At 41.7% G+C, this 19,992-nt stretch overlaps 1 long non-coding RNA gene across 1 annotated transcript in view; it reads left to right on the top strand.

Annotated features, from left to right (window-relative positions):
* LOC111925096 (uncharacterized) overlaps positions 1 to 19,483 on the top strand; it is a 40,247-nt gene extending 20,764 nt beyond the window's left edge. The window contains exons 2-4 of the long non-coding RNA XR_015285772.1: positions 9,756 to 9,819; positions 10,467 to 12,288; positions 17,942 to 19,483. This is a non-coding gene — a long non-coding RNA (uncharacterized LOC111925096). The remainder of the gene's footprint in view (positions 1 to 9,755; positions 9,820 to 10,466; positions 12,289 to 17,941) is intronic.
* Positions 19,484 to 19,992: the final 509 nt, after the last annotated feature.

Raw genomic sequence — 19,992 nt, 5'->3', positions numbered from 1 at the left:
TCAGGATAAGACAGGGGAAGTGCTGCAGGAATGTGGCTTGTCCTTATGTGTTGGTATTTCACTAGGAAGAGTCGTCGTCAGCATTTCTGTCAGAAAAGGTTGCCTGGAAAGAAACTCCTAATTCATTCCAGTACACCTAAATAGCACAGCTCAGCAACTTCAAGTGATGTTACTAGAAACTCTTGGTTTCTCAGTGTGATTGGGAAGCAAAAAAATTGCTTTTAGTTAATGAAATCTGTATATAGAGACCTCATAGAAAGTTCCTGTAATTAAAAAATATCTTTATTATATTTAAAGTTTTTATATTAGTATTATATATATTATATTATTCTTGTATATATATATATATGTATATATAATATAACTAATATATTATATTCTTATAAAGTATTATATTTGAAGACACATCACTAAACTAAATGACAAAAAATATAGTGAAGCACAGTCTACTTCTTGAATTGAGGTCTGACATGAGACACATTGTCCTTTGCAATATGCCTCAGGACATCTTCATTGGCCAGGAGTGATGAAGAACTGCCCTGCATCATTTCAAAAGCAGTCACACTCCCTGGACATGGTCAGAGCTAAAATGTTCTAACCTGCTAATGACCCATCAGCAGTGAGGGTTGTTCTTTGCTCCAGAGGGTCTTCAAATTCTTGTCTTACAAACAGCTTTCCAGTGTTTGCTGAGTTACCTCAGCCTCTGCTAAAGGGAAAGAACAGGTACAGCAAATGGTAAACAAGCCTCAAGCTCTGTTTCACCTTTCACATTTTCTGGATGAGTTACAGCAACAAAGATTTGTTTTCCCCCCCTAGGATTGTTTAATTCCACAGATTTTAGCTCATATTTTTTGGCAAGGTATTAAGCACTTTCACAAGAAACAATGTTCTACAACTCATCAGTACCTTTCTTTACCATCCCTAGACAGTGTGCTGGAAAGGGAAATCAGTGTAACATTTGTATGGGTTTTTTAGCTTTTATGGACAATTTATCACAATGGGGTAGAACAAGAAAAAGAAACATTGAACATCAGCTTACATAAATAGCACAGAGAATCAGACTGGTGACAGGATGAGCAGAGAGGCTTCAATAATTGTGCTTTGACATTTCAGGTTAATTTTTCTCCAAGGGTAGAAAAGATAATTTTGTCTTCAGAGCAATTTGCAGCACTGACTAAATAATACAATAATGCCAGCACATTGCCAATGTCTTTCAGGAGTGAACCCATTTTCCCCACCAAACTCACACCACACTGACTGTGAGAGAATCTCCATAGTCCATGGCCAAAGGAATTTCTGGCCAACCTTCAGAAGTCTGGGCCATTGATTAAGGCAATAGAGTGGTGCAAAGGTCAGGTCCCCCCAAAACTCTTTTGCGTGGGAGATGAGACCTACCCATGCTTATTCAAGACACTTTGACCCTCCTGCCACGACTGAAGTGCTACGAAATGTTCACAAAAATCTTTGCCAAAATTATCTACATTCCCAAAGAACAAAGATCCAAGTGGTATCTGCTAGAAACTCCATCTTACTCTCATAAATAGCAGCCATTTGTCTTTTTTCCCCCTACTTGAACAAAGCACAACTGCAAACATAGACTTTTGTGCCCAGATGAAAAGTATAATTATAATAATAATAGTAAATGGATACACTATACTGAGCACAGAAGGAAAAGTGTTTCTTGCTGATAAGACTAATGCACAATCCAGCAGTGACCTCCAGACAATGATTTCAGGGAAGCTCCCGGCTGCACAGCACCCCAGACTTGTGATCCAGAAAAGAACCTGCAAAGAGCTGAACCCAGTGGCAAGAAGACCATAAAGTGCCAGTCACCTTTACAGGGACCTTTAGGGGTGATTCCAAATATTCATCACAGAGCATTTAAATAGCAGATTTGAATTTTTAGTTCAAAATTTGGCAGTTCTTCTCTGTCTCCTATAAGTGATTTTTTTCTTCTTCTCTGCTTGATACAGTTTAGTGTTTCACAAATAAAAGAGTTCCTTATTACCAAAGTTAAGTCATATATAATCAGGATCACAGAAAAGATTTCAGTAGGCAAAAAACTAATTCTGCTAATGTCCCATGAATTAAATGTTATCTGTCAATTAAAGAAGAAATACTTCCCCTTCTTTTTAGTGCCAGAGAGCAGAATTAATGCCACAGCCCAATTTCTATCATACAATGTAATAACACAATTATGAAGCTGAGAAAATCCTAAAACTTATTTTGCTTGGCTTCCAGCCTGACAATTTTCAGGACTGTATGCAATGCATGGATTTGTTTCCCATTAAAAAATTATTTGTTAAGCTCTATTCATTCAAGAAACAGGAAGATGATAATGATAGTAATGATAATGGCTTATCAATTTAATCTGAATATCACTTGACCTTTCTGCTTGGCCTGCACTCACATTACAGTTTCCCTAAGTAGTTTCAACAGCCCATATTGAAACAGAGTTTTGCACCAGACAACAATAAATTACAGGCCTGCCAAGTCTCTCGTGCCAAGCACGGCACTCCCACACCCCCTCCTCCACAGCTGGGCTGTTCCCTTGGACATTTTCTGTGCAGCATCATACCAAGGTGCTCCAGTCTGTGCCCTGCAAATCCACTTCATCCAGCACAAAGGAGATTCAGCTCCAAACTGGAACACCTGAAGATAATTGTCCCCCTGTGGCTACACATACCCTAGGCATCTTTGGTCAGGAAGGATCTAGGGCTGACTGCTGCTATCAGAAGTGCCCTAGGAGATCCCACATGACCTTCAGGCACCACTGTAGAACAGCCTGAGACTCTCCTAATTTTCAGATCCATACAAACACCTTGAGTGTTTGAAAGTATCTCACGTGCTATGAAACCAAGCCTTGCCCTTCGCCTTGACTTAATCCCATGCAGAAACACAGAGGATCAGAGCTTTTCAGCTAGAGAAGGAACCCAAACTGCACCTGGAAATGCCCATTTTCCATGCAGCAAACTGTAAGATTCATTACACTTCACAGGACCATGTTCATACACATACACACACATCAGAGAGAGAGAGAGAGAGAGAGAGGCAGGGAGGGGAGGGGGGGACAGAGGAGAGAAAAGGAAGGGACTTATGCTGAAAGCTAGTCACATGCAGAGCTGGCTCAACATTTGGAACTCTTCAAGTCTGAAGTCTGTATGGCTCTGGAATGCTGCCTCACTCCCATGGAAAGATGGGGTCTTTTGGAAAACCAGAAATTAGACATAGATTCATCATATTGCTAAAATTGTGGGAATGTTGGAATATAAGGATTAGGACAGGCCTGTTTCCCAGTATTATAAAAATATTAAAGACAGCATTCATAAACAGAAAAATCTGTTCAATGAAGTGCATAGAAAATGAGTAATAATAAATCAGCTTCTGTATTTGAGACAGCTCAAATATTTTTTCCAAAGTTTCTCAGTTTGTCTCCATTTTGGCTGCTGTGCTGCCCCATTGAGTGTGATTTGTGATTGAAGCTGCTTGTGGTACTTGTCTTCAGGCCAACACTTCTGGTGTGGCCATTTATAGTACAGCTTATTTTCATTGACATATGGACCCCAAAACTGGCCTAAACCAAACAGCAAAGACATTAACTGGGGGAGCAGGGTGGGTCCAGGCCATGTTGGGATTTCAGGGCATGTTGGGATGAGGACAGAAGCAGGACCAGTGAGGCAAACCAGGGCTGGCACAGCTCTGAAATGGCTGGACAGGGCCATAGGTATGGGAATGGGGTCCGTGGTTGGACAGGGAAGGCAGGACTGTTGCAGAGGTGGAGACCAGCACCTTCCAGCATTGATGTAGGATCAATCCCTATCTGGACTCAGTTCAGTTGCCTACACACAGGGATCTTACTAGCAGTTCTCTTTTTTTGTTTCTCTTCTGCTTTGCATTTATCTGGCCTAATTAGTATTCAATCTGAGGAGTTCTCTTTCCACTTACTCAGAAAAAATGAAGCAGAAATCAGAGAAAAGAGGGCTTTTCCTATGTATTCAATGATGAATTTTCTAATGTGCAAGTCCTGGTATCTCAGGTGAGAGATGGCTCATCTATCAGTAGTTAATAGAGGGGGTAAAGTACCAGCACTTCTGGGTCCATTGCTAAATGCTGCACCAACACAGACCACAAACCATTTTTTTTTTAAATTAAGAATTCACTGTCCAAGCATAGTCATAGGAGAATCTGGGAATCTGTCTTCTATTCCCAGCTCTGATGCACCATGGTGGGATTGAGCTGCTGTTCCTAAGTTTTCCAGCAAATCAACTCACCTCATCTTCACCTCCACATGTTCATAGGCTAAAGTGACAAGAAAACTTTGGCCAGATTTGGGCATCAGGTAACATTAGCCCTAGCTGAACACTAGTCTGGATGTTTTAGTCCTTGCCTGATGCTGGGCCAGCAGCACAGCTGCTCTCTGGATCCATGGCACTGACCCAAGGAGGCTTGCTGTCCTGACACTTTGGATAACACAAGAAAGTGGTCCCAGTGCTCCCTTCTTCCCTCCTGCATCCCATCATCCTGGACCAGGGAAGCAGAGTTTTCAGTTTTCTCAGGCAGTAGGAAGACCTGATCCCCAGAACCCCAGCCCCTGGCAAACCATCAGCCATCTCTGGCACCAGCAGCAGGGCCACCTCCCTCCACTGCAGAAATCTCAGCTCGGTGCTATGTATGGCTGGATGTTGGGAAAGGGTCCAAATCTTCAGGGTGGTATTAGAGCACATTGAACACTTTCTGCCTCTGAAATCCCTTCATTTTCTCCCTCCACACCTTCCAAATTTTGCAGCTAATGAGGCTGGGACTCTACACACAATAGCCTTAGTCCCACACTCTCTCAATTACTATTTTTCAACCTACACACTGCATAGGACTCTGTGAAAGAAATAATAGACAACTGGGTATAATCTTTTTCTGCTAACTATCCCTATCCCAAGATGGATTAGCTCTCCTTTATTACTGGTCCTTTGTCAGCCAGCCCAGCGAATGATGGCTGTATTACTGAGTTTAAATAATTATGTATAAGAGAAAACATGATTTGTATTTTGTAACAGATGATCTTGTGAACTCCAAGCCTTCTATGTCATTGCAGTTGACCACAATTCTCAAACTGACTACTTTTATTATAAATTTAAATTAATAAAATCTCATAAAGTTCTGAGCTTTCACTCTGCCACATGCATTTTACAGATCTTGTTTACATGTAAGTCACATTTCCATGGGCTAATCACAAGAATATCCTCCTAATCAAAGTACATGCTGTTATTCCAGGTAACAAAGCATTGCAATGTCAAACAAAACTTTGTCAGTCCAAACATACTTCCTAGGAGAATTCCTCCTGCATCATCCAAAGGCTGGCAATATTAGCTCTGGTACTTCCTACACATTTAAGAGGTTGGCTCTCTCAAAAAGGAGATTAGGCTGTCCTTACTCTGCTAAAATATAGAAAATGCCTCTGGCAATGTCTGAGTTGGAAGATTAGTACTTTTAAAATTATTTAATGACTATGGTTTAATCCATGGAAATGTCTGGACAAATAGGCAGTGCATGTATAATGCTTAACTGATTTAAGCACACAGACTTAAACATTTGGGTTGAGCCAACTGCTTTTAGCCTCACCATTTTCAGGGGAAAAGTAGTAGATGTGTGGATGTGAAAACTGGGATACTTTCAGAACTTTGAAGTTCTGAGAAAAGTCCTGAACTATTGTTGTTGAATTTCATTTCTCTTTGGTACCTTGTAATTGAGTGATTGCAAAGGTTTACAGTAACCAACATATTCTAGAATAATACAGGACTATAAAACTGCTTTATTTTCCTGCCAATTATGTGGTGAGAAATATATGGCTGACATGTCTTGCCACATAGGGGGAAAAAATCATTTCCCAATTATCTTTGTATATTTTTGGCTAAGAAGTTTTCTCATGAGTCACAAATCATTTTCTCATGGCACCAGTAGCCTTATTACATATGCAACTAATTTCATTCTGTAATCTAAAGCAGCAACAAAATGAAAATTTCTGATATCTCTCCTGGCATTCAATTATGAGAAGCAAGGAGCTTTCTTTGTCTGTGAATAGCAGTAGGTAAAAGGATCTCAAAACCAGGAATACCATTGTGCTTTTGGTTGGCAATAAGGGATATAATGAACAGCATATACAATGGTCCTGGCCTCAGCACATCAGCCACCATTGACTATTTTCTGTCAGAGCTTCAAAACAATGCCAGCTCAAAAACCATTTTCAAAGAACTCTTCACTTATTTATCACATGGAATTAATATTGGCCTCACCCTGTTCTCAGTAAGATCAAGAGAAAGTTCTAAATTGATTTCAGCAAAGGAGAAATTAAAGATTTCTTTTTCATTTGGTGACCCTTGAAAAAGAGACAATCCTAGTAACCACATTAAATAAAAGCCAACATAACTACTTGGTAATCAACAACATGATAAATATATTTCATTTTGATGAGCATTAGAAAATCTAAACAGAATGGTTCTTGCTTGCTTGCTTGCTTCCTTTGAGTTTGTCTATCTCCCCCAAGAAGCAATCTTGATGCTCTCTGTGAGATATCATCCACTGAGAAAAGAGCGACGTTTATCACTGGATATACAGTTTTAGAAATAAAACCTCTTAACAATGGAGCTTGTGTTGCAAACTGGCTATTTTAATGTTGAAGTCTTTGTCATGAGAGTGTCTTGAGTTACTGCTCTTTCTGTGGTCTGATTGTTCTAAATCTTTCCTGCCATAAGGAGATGTCTGATGCAGGCTAGATTATTTTTAAAAAAACAGCCAAACCCCTATTTTAGCCATGACAAAAGCACTTCACAGTGACAAACCAGTCACAAGTATGTTGAAGTTACTATACTAAACCTTCAAAGATCTAGAGTTTCGAGACAAAGGCAAATTACCCTAGAATCTTGGAAAACCTCTCACTGGAGTCTGCAAATGAAAAAGCAGATTTTTCACCATGCAACTTGCTCCAGAGACTTAATTCATGACATGAACCGAAGTAGGAATAACTCATCTCAAGCCTTCCAAGTCTTTAAACATCTCAATACACTCTTCTTTCAGCAGAATCCTTTGAACGGATCAGTGATAAATATTTTCAGCTCTACTTCTGAGATGCCACAGAAGGCTAGAAATTCAGTCCCTCAGATATTATGTCCAAGGTGGAGGGTAGGCCCCAGGAAAGTGAGAGAGAGCCCTGCCTTGTCCAGTTACGCTACATTGCACAGAAGGCCACAACCTCCGCTTTCACCCCATAACCCAGTGCCTCTGTCAGCCTCCAAATACACTTCCATGTATAAGAACTGACCCACAGGACACACTGAGTTCTTTATATTGTCTTTCTTGCATATCTGTCAGCTGTTTCAGCAAGGATTTGTGGTGGCTGATCAATTAATTAGGTGCAGACTCTTTGCACAATCCCCTTTGAGTTTCTGCTGACTCAGCAAGGGCACAGAGATGTACATGGATACACATTGATCTATCTGAAACCAAGGCTTCAGCATGCCCATGGCTCATGAGAAGACCTTGATTTTAACAATTTTTCCTGTTTTAAAATGGATGTTTTTTAACCCTTCCATTTTGGAGACTGCAGGTCACAGCATTTAAAAAGACTCCACAGACAGGCACAGCCACCAGGGCCATCAGCTCTTTCACTCTCTCCTGCCCAGGTCTGCAAAGCCAGTAGCAGGGACCAGTGAGCATGGAACTGAGGCAGTCCAACTGCAAGGGAAGTGTTTTGCTGTAAAATCAGGCCAGACCAGTCCTAACACACTAAGTAGGACTGTGCCAGTACCAACCTGCACCAATGCCAAGAGGCTCTGCAGATCTGGGGGGTTGTTAGGATTATGAGCCCCATCCCAAAACCACTAATGACTTGCTTGTTTTTACTGGTGAAGAATCAGTCCATTTGTACATCTGTGACTGCTAAGTCAAAATTCTTCTGCAAACCAGCACACTTCCAAAGGAAAAAAAAATAAAAGAGAACAGAGACAGGAAGCAGTTTTAAGGCAGGCATGCCTCAATAGCAGAGCTCACCCTTGCTGCTTGAAAGTATTTTAACTCTGCCAGCTTTTGCAAATCCTGGCTGCTAAAGGTTCTCCAAGTTCACCTGGCTTCCAGACATTGATGAATTTCAAGCAGAAATATGCTGCAAATCAGGGGGTTGTCTTATTGAGCATCCACCCAAATCCACATCATAGCACTTACAGTCACTAATGGCTCAGTCCCAAGCAGTGACAGAGCTGAGGGCCTGTTTCATCTTAACCAACTCACACTGACTAGCTTTAACTACCTCTTATGGATTGACCTCACAGCTCTCCAACTGCACTTCTTCTGCCAAGTTTGTTCGCTTCAGTGTTTTTCTTTCAAGTGTCTCAAGAGCACAGTTCATACAACTCCATATAAATCTCAAAATTTACAGCATGTCTAAGTTATACACAAGATGGTCAGGAAATTATGTCTAATAGAAAACTGTCAGCAGCAGATTATGAGAGAAGTGTGTGGGACAGGTAATGATAAGGCAGAAGAGGAATACAAAGACCTGCAGACAAACAAAAGAAGAAGCAGTGAATCTGGGTACTGAGGCCTGGCATTTTTGCCAGTTTAATCACATCACTGGATATTACACTTTTACAGCACTTTTCTTTTGGCTAAAGCAATCTTACTAGCATCAAGATACATATTTCTTTGCTCCAGGAACTTAGAAAAACTCCACAAACCATAGATGCCTGTTTTGTTGATTGAATTTGCCTCTAAATCCAGCCACCCCACCAGTCCTTCCCTGATGCAGTGATGGAATCTGAATGTAAGGAGGGAGAAGAGCAGGAACTGTGTGAAGGCACTGCCCAACCTCCTTCCCTCAGAATGCTCCAGCATTTTCAGTCTGGGTTTGTCTGTGTGTGAGGACATGGCAGGTGAAAATGGGTGGGGTGGGTCTGTGCCTGAACATAAGGCATGAACATGAACCTGTGGCTGTGCTTGAGCCTTCCTCCCTCGCTCAATTACAGCCTCTGTGCCACTGACCAGAGCACCCTCCTCTTCTTCAGTTGTAGCTCCCAGCTGAGATAATTTCTCTGATGTGCCCAGATGGACAGAAAGGAGGTTTGGTTTCAGTAACATGGCAGACAGGAAGGACATTGCCCAGAGGATGTATTTCCAGCAACCTTTGACACCTTCCTCTTTTAACCTGGATAAGAGAGAGGAGTAAGTGGCTGCACAGGGAAGCCTTTAATGGAGGAGTGCAGGAAGAGACCTGCCAGTGACAGAAGAGTGAGAAAGGGACAGATATGAGCCTGGCAGTTCAGAAAGGCACATCAAGAGGGACACAACAAAACACCAGCATAAACAGCTGCTGCTTTAAAGTCCAGCTGCCTGCTCCCCTCCCATCCTGCTTGCTCAGGTGGCTGGTCATTAAACCCAGACTGTTTTGTTCTTAGCCCCCTCCAGTGAAACTGTTTGCAAGCACAATCATGTGCTAGGGAAAACTCTGAGCAGTCCTGTGGGACCAGGACAAATGGTCACAGCTTTCTGCAGCCAAACTGGTTGTGCAGCCCAGGCAGTGATAGAACTTTGTTCCTCTACTAAACACATGTGTAGTTAGAAGATGTTCAAGGCTGGGTTTTAGTAGAGCCAGTGGGTGCATAAAATTAAACCATACTAATGTGTTTAGCTTTTTTTCCCCTGAAGTGAGAAATGAAAAAAAAAAGGGAAACTCAGCTTTTAAATACAGGTTTTGTCTCATCTTTCCTTAGTATGTTGCTCTCCAGGAAAAAAATGTATTCAGCTGACTTGAAGCTAATCAGCAGTGTTTTGAAGGTAAAGCAGCCTTTGTTAGTCAATCTTATTTGAGTGGGGGGGAGGAAGAGTTAATCCTATGCATTTTCCACTATGACACCAAAAAACATCAGATACTGTCCTTTTCCCTTCAGCTTTTTTCCCCTCTTTGTCTTTTTTCCCAAATGTCTGGGATATAATATCCATATCCCCATCCCACTGAGCTTTTTTCTAATAGGTTTCAAACACTCAGTGAAGAGCAGTAATTTTTTTATTCCCATCCCCTCAGTCAGCTAAATCAGAAACCATGTTCTGCCGTCATCTGGCAGAAAGGAGCAGTGTCAGAGAGCAGAGAGGTCACTGATAAAATGGACCTGGAAAATGAAATATGCACTGCCCAGAAAAGGACACACTCTGAGTAATGGCCAAGGTTTTTCTTTGGCTTGCAGCTACTTTAGCTATTATTTTTGAGATATTCGAGCCTTAAAAACCAGTTCTGGAATGGGATCCAAGGTGTTAGCTGGAATTCTCTGAGCATTTCCAACTCGGACACAATGAATGCTGACTTAAGTCTTTCATACAAATACTAGCAAGGAGAAAATACTGCTTTTCATTCAATGCTACTAAACCCCAGACACTTTTCCCTGGCTGATAAATTAGAGCTTTTATTTGCATTTGGGTCCCTCTAGTGGAAAAAGGAAGAAGTCCGAGGACGGTTGCAAAATTTGGACGGGACGTGCTGCATCACAGAACATCACGACCTGCAACCAGCAGCGTTTCTGCACCTTTGCTTCACCATTTAACACGAGGTCACACGAAGCTTCCTGCAGATTAAGCTGTTGTGGTGATAGAAGCCAAATATCAGCCCTCCGTGCTCTGGGGGGCATTACTCCTCCCAGCCTCCAGGACATCCCAGGGTATTTATTGCACTTCTCCTACTCGGTTCAGGTGTGCTGGGGTGGAGCAGCCCCACACAGCTGTACAGACCAGGGGACAGCTGCCTTGGGAGCAGCTCTGGACAAAAGGACACATGATCCTGGTGAACACCAAGCCAACCTGAGTCAGCACCCTTCCCAACTTCACTCAGAACTGCTGCAAGGCTGAAGCCTGCAGGCTAAGGGAGACATCCTTCCCCTCTTCAGCACTGGTGAAAAACAGTGGCCAGCTTTGGGCTTCCAAACACGATGCAGAAGTTGTCAGAGCAGATGAAGTCCCACAGTGGGTCAGCAAGGTGTCTGGGGACTACAGCACAGTACCCCTCCTCACAGGAGGAGAAGCTGAGTGAGACAGCCTTGTTCAGCCAGGAGAAGCAGCTCAGGGAAGATGTTACTGCTGTCCAATCTAATGAACAGAAGGTGAAGTCCATCTCTCCACAGAGGTCGACAGTGAAGAGACACAAGGCAACAAGAGACACAAGACTCAAGCCACTACAAGGGAAATTCTAAAGAGACAAAAGGAAAAAATATTTTCCTGTGAGCACAGTTCAGCAGTGGAGAAAGTATCCAGAGAGGGTGGGGAATCTCCAGCACTGGATATATTCAAGACTTGGTTGCACAAGGCCCTGAATACATGCTCTGATTTAAAATTCAACTCTGCTTGGAAGAAGAGATTGGGCCAGGTGAAATCTACAAGCTTCTCCCAGTCAAATTTATTCTGGTTTGTATTTCTTGCCCACTGAGTAAATCACCTGGACCCTGGCTTTGGTGAAGATGATTTTGAAAAGCAGTGGTGACTATAAGAGAAAACAGCCAAATAGAGCAACCCAACATATGAGATTGTGGAACAGAACTAGTATCTGAAAGACAAGTGTCAGTCTGCATCCTACCTAGCTTCAGATACCTGCATTAAGAGTATGGTCATCCACTCACAACCCATTCTGAATCAACCTTCTCTCTCTCCATCACTGAAGAAGGAAGCTGAAGCACAGAAGAATTCAGTGGCACATTTTCATTAGCAATTCAGCAACAATTCATATGTGCTTCAAACCAAAGCATGCCACTCTTTGGATACATAGAATGGATTGGGTAGGAAGAAACCTTAAAGATCATCTGATTTGTATTTTAAGCTAATTCTGCTCACTGAAAACTTATCATGTGGCTCTGATTCCTTCAGCTGATGGTAAGGGGTGGAAGGCAGCATACAGACCTTCCTGGTAACTGCACATGTTATTGGCTGCATTGTTGTGAGCCTCAGTTAAAGAGAGAAGCACAATTACATGATGTCCATCCCTGATTTCTCAGCAGCTGTTTGCCCTTGTGATGGCTCCCCACAACTGGGTTCCAGCACACCTATTCCACAGTGGCTGTCTTGTTGCTTACCTCCTGTGCACAGCTGACATACAACAGGTTCACAGAGGTCAGGACAACTTTGCATTCTCATCCTGGGTATCTTCCTTGGCAGGACTTCCCCAGCCTAAGGTTTTGCTGTCTGGCAGAAACCAGTCCATCCCTCAGCCTCTGCCAGTGCCATCTCTGTGGGATCTCCACGGTGGCACTGCTTTTTCCTGCGATGGTAAGTGATCCAGAAAAGCTCAGCACCCTCTGCTCCTTCGAGAGGATTACTTACCCACTCTTCCTCATGTTCAAGAGTCTGGCTGGGAGTGCCCCTGGCAGAAAACTCCAGGGCAAAGAAGAAAACTGTCATGCTGGAGCCATGCAATGAGTCCTTATGGCCCAGGGATGGTATCTGACATGATAAAGGATATTCATGTTTAATAGTGCCAAATTCTGCCAAAGGAACTCTCAGGCCAGAGTGCTGATGCTGTGCTAAACACCTTGAACTGCTCTCAGCTACCCTTTACTGAACAAAATACCTCCTCCCAGGCAATACAAACCAAAATGCCACACTGGGGAACTGTAGAAATGTCTTAGCTTGGCTGCGACTTCAAACACATTATCAGGAAACTCTTCCATGCCAAACTCTTGACTGCAGTGAGTTTTGGAAATAATTACCAACAATAGGCGTTTCAGGACTATCTTACACCAGGTTCTACAAGGGGTGTCCACAAGGTTATAAAATATACATCCTTCATTAATCCAGGTCTGCTATTAGTAAAAGCTGAAATTGTGGGCTACATAACAACCTCAGAGGGCTGGTAAAGCAGCAAATAATTAATTTTTTAAAAAAATTCACAGTTTCACCAAATTTGGCTATAATTTCTGAAAACAAATTAGGCAAATCATGATCCTAAAATTACTTAACTATCCTTTTGGATGCTTGTTCCCAATGTTAGAAGTAGCCAAATTTCAGGAAAATAATTGTTAGAAGTAGCCAAGTTTCAGGAAAATAATTTTATAAAAACTTTGACATGAGTAAATAAATATTTAACCCCCAAATTTAGACTGCAACTGAATGCAATTTCCTTCCAAAAATCACAGTCCACAGAAACAGAAGAACTGATGAATTTCAGCCAAAGAGTTCTAAGTTTCAAGGAGTTTAAAGTAAGAAAAGCAGGCCCTAGGGTGGAAAACTGTTTGGCAATGCAGACATACTACTGCTAGCAGCTCCACCTATAACATGTTCAAGTTACTGTGTACTGCAGAGTCCCTAGCAAAAAGTAGATTAGTTAGCCCAAGAGTTTCCACTATTATTTGCATTGATACTTACCATGAGAATAGCAATGTTTCATCTGTGAATAAAAACATCAAGTCTAAGCCTTTCTGGCACTACATATAATACTTGCATTTTCTCCCACATGTTAACATGGATATTCACAGGCAGCATGCCAAGAAGACCAAAGAAGCTAAATTCATTGTATAAATAATTCAGGATCAAAACCACTGGTGGTAAATCTGGAAAGTCACCATCTGACCTACCATATGTGGTTACTATGGAAATGGCTTTCTTCTTTAACTTAATGTACTCAGTAGTGGGAACCATTTCCTCATGATTCACACGAATCTCGGGCATGTGCTCCGCTGCTAAGCACCACTGAGGAGCTGTTTGTTGCAGTGATGTTATAATACCTTGATAGGACTACAGCATGGAAACTGCCACAAAAATTGGGCCTGAGCTAACCAGAGTGAAGCTGAATATGTGCTGCAAAAGCAAATCAGAATAGGGCCTGGCACCCAGTATTGCTGCTATGTGGTCATGTTAAATGCCAGTAATATCAGTCCCAAGTCAATAATAAAACTGTAGCTCACAGTGAATGGGCACAGCTTGTTTCCAACATAGACATGAGGTTCATGGCCACCTGTTTATAAAATTTGTTCTTGTTTGGATTTAAAAGAATGGGTTTGTCATATGAAAGATTAAGCACAGTGTAAAAATTAAAGAAATCAGGACTTGTTACTTGCCCCTATTAGTTCTACATTTTCTGCAGAAGTAATTTCACTTGTCTATGCCTGAAAAATTGAAATACTTAATTTAGGCCCCTTGCATCCATCAAGATGTTTTAACAGGTGGGATATCCTGGTCATTACAGCATCAGTTAGGAAGAAAAGCAATCCCCAGGCTCTGGAAGAGAGGCCTTACCTGGCCCAGATGTGGGGTGCACATTTCTGGTCCTTCCAGCAGCTGTCTGTAGAAATCTGTTTTGCACATTGCAATGGGCTAGGAGGATTCACCCTGATATGAGCTGTGAAATTCCAGATGTGAGGTGGTGTTGGGGGGAGGTGACTTTCAATAACCACACAGCCCTCGAATGACAGCAGCTGTGATTCTTAATACTTTTAATAACTGCTGATCATTATTATTTTATTTATTCAGATACCTCAGTTGTAGCCAACATGACAGGCAGTGGTGCCTTTTACAGTTACTGGGAAGTTTCAGCACTGCTCAAGATCCTTCATGTCTAGATATGACGTGTAACACACTTTTTTCTAGAATTCAAAATATTTTCCCCCCAACAGTCAGCCAGTTGTGATAGAGATTAAAAAGCTATAAAATGGGTCATTAGCTCTTTCCAGAGCCTGACATAGCTCTGTAGTACAGAGATTATCATCATCTAAGAATTACACCCCATTACCTGCAGTGCCAAAGTGCACCTTTCAAATCTGGCCAAATGGAGGTGGATCACACCTGTTAAAACATTGTCAGCAACATGCATCAAGAAGTAACAAAAACTTCTTCTCTGTAGATAACAAAGACAAAAAGGGTTCTGAATGAGCTTCATCTTAGCATTGCCCTTTCCCAAAGTGCAACACTCAGCACATGGTATTTTGGAGTAAGTGTGCAGATTCTTTGCACCTATCCTCAAAACAACATTTATTAAGTGATAGAAAGGACACTGATTGCCACCAAAATTTAATGGGTAAAAAATCCCCTGATTGTAAGGGACAATGCAGAGCTCACACTGTCAAACGGGAGAGCTCAAAACAGAGGACCCTGAAAAAGAACATTGACCATAACCTCCACTCCTGGAGTAGGTTTGGCTGCTCTGCACGCCCAGGGCACACAGGTGAAATCTGGTCCCAAAGTGCTGGAAGTCTCCTAAGAGGAAAGGTAGCCCTTGCATCTTCAAACATGGGACAAGCTGCACTGGGGACACAGCTAAGAGCTGCACCCCAGCAGCTGTCTCAGCCTGGCCAGATGTGTTAAATGGTTCCTTTGCTTAATCATTACAAGGCCATATAATTAATCAAGTGAAGAACATCTGAAACAGAAGCTTTAGCCTTTCAGCTGTATGTGTGTTGAGGTATAATAGTCATAGAAGTAAAATTTTTATTCTTCCAGGGCAGCTAAGTCACTGCCTCAAGGGTTTGGGGGTGATCTCGACCTTGGACCTACCCCTCAGCCTGAGCAGAGACTTACCTGGCACCCGATAAGTGAGGTGCACCTCTCCAAGCTGAGATAGCCTGGCTCTGCCTGCACCTCAGCCCCACAGGCTCTGCCTCCCTACTTCATATGGCGCTGGTGAGCCTGCAGCTGGTCCTGCCTCATCCTCTGGATGCACTGGAACACATGCAGGGAGAGCTATGGCAGAGCTTCCAGGGCTCACGAGCTCCATCTCTGCCAGGGGCACGCACAGCTGACCTGCTGCCCACACTGACTCAAACCTGCAGACCCCTTCCCCAGGCACACACAGCCCTGCTCTTTGTGTTAGTAAGCTCCATCAGTGCACCATTCCCATGGGAATGGCACTGCACTCCCAGCAGACTGCTGGGCCATCTGTCTCAGCACTTTGGAGGGCAGACCAGGCAGGCAGATAAACCTCTGGTAATTAAGGAGTGAGCCCCAGAACCTTTCATTATCTTGCAATCACATACTATTAAGCTGAGTCTCCTTCCATTCCTTAACTTTCATGTGAGAACTGCTCGGATGCCTAATTCTGAAAATGATGCATGATCTCTAAATGGGAAAAGAATCTCAATTTCCTCCCATACAATTAATATTGCCTGGCTTAGGCAGACCGGAGATACCTAAGAGCTATGCACTAAAGGTCTCCTTTACTTCAGCCCACTGAATTCAAAAGTTATCTCAGCATGTCCAGAATGAAAAAGAAACAGCTGAGAGGTTTTGCATCACATTTTATGGTCTTTACGGCATCCAAGTCAAATCTTTCAGTAAAGGAATTCGTCTGATTAGCAATTAATTATTTATGGCAATCAAACTCTGAACCCACAGTTGTTGCTAGGTTATGTGTTTGCATGACCATGTCCACCCATTTCTGTAGAGAATGCATAAGAATTTGCATTATTAGGAAATCAAATATTTGTACTGTCAAAAATAGTCCAGAGGAAGATTTTTTTTGTTTGTGTTACACAAAAAGATCCAGGTTTCATCCACTGAAACAAGAGAAATCCTTGGCTCTCAACCCAGTTTACAGACAAAAGCATTCAGGCCTACAGTTATCATGAACCAAGAGAAATAATCATTTGGCCTTTACATGGTTTTGTTTATTTGTTTGTTTGTTTCGATAAAACCAGGAATTTTTCTTCTCAGTTTTTTTTTTGAAAATGAAATTATTTCTTTTCAGCAGTATTTCCAAAGGAATATTCCAACTGGCTTCAGCAACTCACATATTTATCCAATAAAGTAAAGGAGAAATGTCACTGTAAGACACAAAAGCTCCAGAGTCAGACAAAGATGACCGATCATGAGGAGTGCATTTTGCTTCACTTTTCCCAAAAATCTTTTCCTCGGTAAATAATTCTGAGCTCTTGTTCATCTACAGATCTTAAATACCATTTCTGAGAGAAGCCTTTACACTTAAAATAAAAATTCACTCTTTTCACATGCTTTTCAGAAAAGGGTTGTACATACACTTCACATGCAAAATTATTTCTAGCCACCCACACTAGCTTCAGTAACCACATATTCCAATTTCCATAACCCATTTTCTTCCCCACACTCTCTTCTCACTGAACTGTCAAATCCTTCATTGCACTGTAATCTCCTTTTCCATACAATTTCTTTTCAATAGCCTAATTTATTTTCAGGTGCTACAAAACAAATAATCATTTTCAAAATTGATTACCAAAGCTAAAATCTGGACTTGCTGCTGCTGACTTTCTACTTGTAGTTCACATGCACACACATGCACAAACATTAAGAAAATTAGGAAAAGTTTGACACTAAACTGCAAAACTCATAGAATTTCAGAATTAAATGCTCTTGAATTTTACATACTCCTAAGGCTATGTTCATACTTGAAGCAGTAGAAATTCACTCTTGTTCACAAAAAGAAGCAGTCAAGTTGCACATTTCCATCTCACAGCTTCAACCTACCCAAAAAAAGCCAGATATGACAGTGTCCTGACCATGTTTATCCAGCTGACTTAAACCCCATTTTCCTGTCTCTCAGACTCATACTGGCTCCTGACAGGCAGTCTGAGGTATCTGTACTAAAATCCCTGTAAGAAGTTAAACAGAAAGAACATCATGTATCACATGCAACACCAGATTAACAGGCACAGCATACTCCACTAGAAATGGAATTATTCATTCTCTTACTTAAATTTTCCATCTCTGTTCTTCAATAAAAATGAAATTGCTATAAAATCCCTATTCTACTGCAGCCGTGTAAATTGGTTCAGGAAGTTACAAGAGGGAACTGGAGAATGACAGTCCCCCCAAAAAAAAAAAATTTAACAGGAGTATTCAGCCTTCATAGCAGCTGAAAACAACTTTAAACCCTCCTTTAAAACAGTAAACAGGGTTTTTTTTCCAAAGTATCCCAGTCTGATATAACTGTGCTACTGTTTTCTTGCTTTGACTTCAGGTTTAGGCTCTACAGGTGCATTTGGCAAGCACATTCCAGAAGGTCTTCCAGGATATTCAGCCCAAGGGTACAACTACAGTAGTAGCTGGTTAATGAGATCTCATTAAAGAATTTTTGGGAGTCAAAAAAAAATCTGGGTTTGTTATAATTTATGCAATTTCAAAAATCTGTTTATTCAGATAGCATTTGCCCTAGAAAGAAATTGAACAACACATTGTGAAGTTTATGTATTCTATTTGGTCCTTTTGGAATGACAGTTTTTATTTTCCTTCTCCTGAAATGGACTTTTGAACAAAATTCAGTTATGAAAGTTACAAAATACTTAAATGCAGACCAAATATTTTGTCTCATTTATCTGCTTTCCTGGAATTTCACTTGGAAAGGGTAGTTCAGAAAGGAAAATCAGAGTTTCCTTGCAACAGAATACCTAATCTCCACCCATACTACTTGCCATTGAATGTGCTTATAAATGCTGGGAAAGGATTTTCAGATTATAAAAACAAGCTATAAATGCTCAGAAGTTCACTTGTGTTACACAGAGGGAACAGTGTTGTGGTCACTGTGATCAGGCAGAGTCCCACAGAGGAGCAGATGGTTCCCAATGCCAGGTCTGTCCTGGTGCCTTGCTCCACTGGAAGACTCCAAGATTAACCAACACGTCAAAGTAACACCCAGCTTTCCCAGAGTTAGGCAGGAAAAGATTGATCACATGCACCACTGGCAGCAGAGGGTTGCAGCTTTTGCAAATAGTGAATTTTTATGTGATGAAACTTTAACCCATCTCAGAAGGACACACTTCTGAAAGTCACTTTTACCATAGTCCTGGAAGTATAATTACTATTTTAATATTACTATTGAAAAATAAATAGGATAGAAGGTTGAGTTTGTTGCACAAATAAGCCAATGAACTCACTGACACTGATACCCTTTGGATCACACAGAACTAAACCCTCTGGTCTCAATCTTCCCAAATAGTCGTCCTACTAAAATGACATAACTGGAATTTATTTTTTTTCCATCCCTGAATAATTACAAAGAAGATGGAATTTCTCCACTGGGAGAAGATTAATGAGTGTGTAGTACACTGAGAGGGATGTTACCACATCCAATACAAATGAATCACGGAACAACACATTGAAGAATGTCATCTTTTATTACATGAAATTCCACATCATTCTGGAGTTTTTAGGACAACAAAAAGATACCTGTGATGTCACCAAACTTGTTGGGTACTTCCAATCTGGGCTTGTGCTGCCAAGTATTCCTGGAGTGGTGATTTAATTTTGGCTGTGTCACTACTGCTGTGTCAGCTGCACTGCTGCAAAAGCAGCTCTCATGTGCTCCCAGCTGGGCTGTTGCTGTCCTTCAAAATCCTTGTCATGTGTGACACTACAAATGGACAAGTCAGCAAGGTAACAGCTGCAATAATAAATTCTCACTGCATGTATGGATGGGGAAGATCGATAATGCATTACTGCAGATAGCCAAGGCTGGGACTAACGAAACAGCACAGCAGCCTGAATAAAATGAGCTTTTTGCAGACTTGTGCTAACCAGGTGTGTAAATGTTTGCCTGCTCCCAACCCAGGCAGAGAGGCTCAGTGAGTAAAGGCCATTGGTGGGTTCTTTGCCTGGGAGAGTGGGGTTTCAATCCAGCTGGGAATCCTCCTAAATCAGAGGGAAGCTTATTTCTACTCCAGCAATTAAAAATACAGACCAAACAGGACCACTAGTGACTTGATGTACACAGAAATACTAAAGTGTGCCAGCTTTTCACTGAAGCAGAACAGTAATTTTCCCTCGATAGTTGCAGTGAGATGGAGCAGTTTCTATTCCCACAAAGACTTGAGGGCTCTCTGCAGCAACCATTTCCTTAGCTCAGGACTGTTCTCCTCCAGAGCTTTACAAGCACACTGTGACTGTCCCTTGGGCCTTCAACTGCATTTTGAAAGAAAAATGAGGGACAAAAAGATAGTGTTCATCCAGAAGGACCAATATATATTGAGTCAAACATAAAATTATAAATGGAGAAGTAGAAGTAGTGCTGGAGAG

This window comes from Cyanistes caeruleus, chromosome 1 (genome assembly GCF_971803275.1).
Source record: "Cyanistes caeruleus chromosome 1, bCyaCae1.hap1.1, whole genome shotgun sequence".
In the NCBI taxonomy this organism is placed as follows: Eukaryota; Metazoa; Chordata; class Aves; order Passeriformes; family Paridae; genus Cyanistes; species Cyanistes caeruleus.
This window is presented reverse-complemented; position numbering and strand designations above follow the sequence as displayed.